Source organism: Haplochromis burtoni, unplaced genomic scaffold (assembly GCF_018398535.1).
Source record: "Haplochromis burtoni strain Fernald_Lab_line unplaced genomic scaffold, NCSU_Asbu1 Contig_2529, whole genome shotgun sequence".
NCBI classification, from domain to species: domain Eukaryota; kingdom Metazoa; phylum Chordata; class Actinopteri; order Cichliformes; family Cichlidae; genus Haplochromis; species Haplochromis burtoni.
Window position 1 is genome coordinate 2,702 of NW_024584890.1, and position 5,053 is coordinate 7,754.

General features: G+C 37.0%; 1 long non-coding RNA gene across 1 annotated transcript; it reads left to right on the forward strand.

Annotated features, from left to right (window-relative positions):
* Nucleotides 1-2,316: 2,316 nt before the first annotated feature.
* On the forward strand, nt 2,317-4,739 carry LOC102298655. Its single transcript, XR_318070.3, has 3 exons — nt 2,317-2,461; nt 3,781-3,905; nt 4,318-4,739. It is a non-coding gene; the product is annotated as an uncharacterized LOC102298655 (long non-coding RNA).
* Nucleotides 4,740-5,053: the final 314 nt, after the last annotated feature.

Consider the following 5,053-nt stretch of genomic DNA (forward strand, 5'->3'; position numbering starts at 1 on the left):
GTAGTTGTTTCTCACTAACTTAATTTTTAAATCCAAAACATCAACATACAAAATAGCAATAATAAATACTAATTTTATTTAATAATTTAAAAATATTCTACAAGATGGGTCCAGATAAAACAATACAGTCAGAGTTGGACATAGCTGAGTGTTCTGTTGGTCGACTTCAGAGAACAGAAGGAACCGTAATAAAAAATTTAAATATTGATACTTGGGCAATGATATCATGCACTCTGATTTAGAAGCAGATTTTACTTCTAGAAAACAAGAAGAAATTGTAAGATATTTACAAATTTCTGTCTTCATGTATTTTTATCATATATATATTTGACTGCATTAGGACATTAATAATCCAATGCTCTCAGTCTCTGGATGCAGTCCTGCTGTTTCCTGGGGAGAATGATGATGAAGTAGTTTGTCCTTAAATGTCAGAGTGACATCAGGGATCCTTGTGGTGACAGTTGTTTGCTTCCAGATCATTTCTGTCTCTTTGTTCAGCAGCGGGAGAGTCATAGATCCATGCAGATAAGACGAACAAACAAATAACAACCAGAACAGAATCCATTTCCTCTTCAAACTGCTGTCAGACATTATCTACTGCACTCTGATGTCACTCTCTGGAATCTGTCCTGCTGTTTGCTGAGGATGAAGTAGTTCATTCTCAACTGTCAGAGTGACACCAGGGATCCTTGTGGAGTGTTGGTGACTGTTGTTTGCTTCCGGGTCATTTCTGTCTCTGTGTTCATCAGCAGGAGATTCAGAGTTCAGAAATCTCTCAGACATTTCAATCGGTGGTTCAGTGGGAGGATGATCTGCGTCCTGACAACATTTTTTATATGTTATGTAGATCAAAACAACAACAACAGCAAAAACAACCACAACAACAATTGGAAGACCAATGATGAGTCCAACAGATCCACTCTTCTCTCCTCCATCCTCCTCTCCTCCATCCTCCTTCCCTCCATCCTCTGTGTGTCCTCCTGACTGACCTGCAGATGAGAAACAGGTGTGAGGTGTCAGCTGTCAGGTAGGTGATGAGTGAAGAACAGAACAGAATCCATTTCCTCTTCAAACTGCTGTCAGACATTATCTACTGCACTCTGATCACATCACTCAGACCAGCTGCTTTCTACAAAGTCTCATCAACAACATCTTTAGAAACAAACATCAACAACCAGGAAGCAGCTTCACCTCTGATCACACACACACTCAACTCTACTCACTCAACTGGAGGATCAACAACACTCAGTGTAAAGCTGCAGATAAGATCCAACGATTGTGTTTCCTCCATGAAGACACGACACTCGTATGTTCCATTATCAGCACTCGTCACATTCTTCAGGATTATAGACACATTTCCATCCTTCATCTCCCTGTCTTGCAGATCCACCCGGTTCACAAAAGATTGATGCTGGTCATCTGGGTTGGGGTTCATGTTTTTAAGCACTAAGACATATTTATCTCCCAGGTCAGCTCTGCTCCACTCTACAATGTCATTGTTGTTGTTTGGAGCTTGACATGTCAGAGGGACGTCCTGTCCAGACTCAGCTGTGATGTTTTTCTGGACTAAAGAGGAAACAACACAGAGCAGAGACGTTAAAGGTCAAAGGTCAGCTTCTAAAGTTAAATAAATGTATGATGTTTGCTGACCAAAATAACCCTGATTATGATTTCAGCTGCTCAACGCTCGACTTTTGTTTAAATAAGTTTAGGCTAAACTGTTAGTTTTTACTATTTTTATTCCCTAAACCAGCTGTTATCATTGGATTGTTGTTGATATTGAAATATTTCTAACTGATAAAACCCCTAGTTGTTCTTTACTATATCAAAGATACGTTAAAAAAAAAAACGAAAAAAAAAAAAAACGAAGCAACAAATTGCAAGAAGCTTTACAGGAAGATTTTATGTCCCATAATATAAAAGTGTTATTTGTGAGGTAGAGGAGATGAATGACATTAGCGTGTTATTTTAATTAACACTGTTGAGGTCGACTGTCACCACTCTCCCTTACATACCCCCCTCCCCACAATTTTAAGATTCCCTATCATTTTTTCATTTTTCTTCATTCATTCTTCATTTTTTTTCTGCTTTGTAGTCGATGTCTGTAAGAGATAAATCAGGTTTGAACAGGCTCTGCTGTAGAGCTGTTTTTCTTCCATTTTGCTATGTTGCTCAAATGTCGGTGTGTGAAAGAGTGTCGAGCTCGCCTTACGGACGTAAAGCACGCCCATGAGGAGTGAGCTGTAAGTGGAGCTTTTCTGGCAGCGAGCAAATCAGGCGCGGTGCCGCCTCCGAAGCTGTGCAACGTGATCATTATATCAGTTTCAGAAATACAGAAAAGTGACGAACATTTCTCCGGGTGTGTTTTTCGAAGGCTGAATACTGAGCAGATAGTCGTCTTCCACTGCGTTTTTCTCGTCTCTGGTGTAGACAGAAGGAAGTTTTGCTACAGCTTGTGACGGTAAGAAACAGTAAGTAAGAGACTCACACATATTCTCTTGACTGTTTGTGAGCCTCTTACACGCACTTGTTTTATTTTATGCACTTTTTTGAGATATGATTTTTAAACTGTAGTTTCCTTTCAAACAGTTTCCACGCCGAGTTTGCTCGGTTCTCTTTGTTTACCATTTTATTTAGGAATGATTTTCAACATTATTTTAGACATACTGGGCCGTTTGTGGGCTCACACCGCAAATATAAACAGGATTTAGCTTTTTGTTGGGGGGCTTTCTTCTTGTTTCTGGTCAGAGAACTTTGATTTTCTATATTTCTGGACACGTTCTAACTTTTTGTGTTTGTGGACACAGCGTTGCGAGGCTTCTTTTGCATTGAATTTCATAATCTCAAACAGTTTAGTAACAGAAAGAATGTGAGAACAGGGCGTGTGTTCCTGGGAAGGGCAACAAGAAGCATTCAAACACTGATAAACCCTGGCACGTAACCACGCACTCATGACTCACGTAAGGCGTGCCCGAATGTCAATTCCGCTTCAGCTGTTTTATAATCTAAGTGAAATAAAGTCCAAGAACATTTGACAAGCACGCCTAGTTTCATCGAGACTAGTTTGTAGATGACTCAGTTTGTAAGAGGTGCCTGATAGTTCAAGCTAAATGGAATAAAGTCCAAGAAAAGGAAACATGATATTCTTTAATCAGTTTTGTTTTTTGGCAGTTTTAGTGTGATGTAAATCATATTGGGCTTTTGTGGGCTCACTTTAGAGACATAAACACGAATTCAACATTTTTTTTTCCTTTCTGCTTCTCTTTTTTTTTTTTTTTTCTAGACATTAATTTCTTTTTCTTTGTGTGTCTGTAGACACAGATTCCCCCTTTTTGTGGCTAAATTTATAACTTGAATAAAGCCAAAGAAAAGGATTGTTTTTAAGGTGGAATAACTGTGTAATGTCTTTTAATGTTCCTTTTCTGAGATAATAATTATTAGCACAGTTATCCTGTGCGATTTGTATTTTTTAAAACGTCAAAGCTGTTTTTGACTATTAAAAATAAATGTAAATACACTCTTGTCATTAATACAATGTTGCTCTCACCTTTAGCCGAAACCCCGACACAGAGCCACATGACAGACCAGAAGAAAATCACTTTGGTCATTTTTGTTGAGCGCAAACAAAACCAATGAGCAGCAAAGTTTGTTACCATACTAACTCAGTGCTCGGTTTTAGGGTTTATTTATTTGGGGAGTGACGTAGTTTGTCTCCACCCACAAACCCAAACTTGCACAACGTCCAAGCACAAAATGATCTCTTTCTCGACTTTTTTTCAGAGGTTGCTTGAAATCAAAGACACAGGATCGGATATTTGAAGACTCAGATCATGAAAAACGTTTAAACCTGTTGAATGATTGTGAGGCAATTTTTTTCATTACGAAGTTGACGGCGCAAATTAAAAGTGAGTAGTTGTTAAACAAAAGTAAAACTGAGTTATGTTTCTTTATGAAAATTTATTCTGTCAATTTAATGATTTTAATTTATTCTTTTCTTTGCTTGTTTTTGTTTGGTTACATAAATGTTCATTATTATTATTATTATTATTATTATTTTAAAGGTTTAGGTGTAACAAACATGAGTTGGGCTACACCTTATCAGTCGACATCTCATATCAGATTTTATTTTTGTTTTCCTCTTTAACAGCTGTCATTTAAAAAAAATAATCTGTTGGAAGACAAAGTGAATAAATAACATGAGTAACTATTCAGACAGAATGAAACCTGCTACTCAGCTCCTGAATAATTCCGGCTTTGAATTTGAATTATGGAAGCAAAGTTTCTGCTCTCATGTTGGCTCTGTTTTGTGACTTGCAGAAACAGATCAGAAGTTTCTGGCATCACTTCAGCTTCTTCCACGGAGACGAGCATAAGGTCTAATGACAGTGATGATGATCCTGATGAAGGCCACGAGCCCAAATGTGTTGGTGGAGCAGTAAAGTTTTCTAAATCATTCAAATGTTTCTCGAGCTCTAACTCTCTACTTCCCTATTGTTTTAGGGCTCTGTGTGTTGATTTCACTGACAGCTTATTTATTAATAAGTAATTATTAATATTATTGTTGAAAACAACTCCAAGAGGTAAGTTTAGTTTTATAGAAGAGAGAGCAGTCTCTTTGTCAGGTGAATATCTACAAATATACAAACACATTAAATATGTATCTGAAGATGACAGTCAGCAATGCAGCTCAATTTAAAAAAAAATAATATGAAAATAAAAGAATGAATCTGAACTTTTAATGTGACTCTTTCCTTATTTGTTTAAAATGTATGAATAATGAGTCATTACTGCTTTTCTTGAAACCTCAACACAGAAAAAGAATAAAAACTAAATGTGAAATTCGTCACTTTATTGCTCTACGTCTCTTTTTTGTTTGTGTTTCTTTAGTACAGGGTTCATGGTTGCTTTATTTTCTGTAATGTGAGAACAGGGTGTGTATTACTGGGAAAGGATTCAACCACTGAAAAACTTACACACTTATTTGGAAAATAGTTCCTGGATGTGTCAGTCTCCACACTGAAAATAATAATCAGTGGGATAAACATAAAAAAAT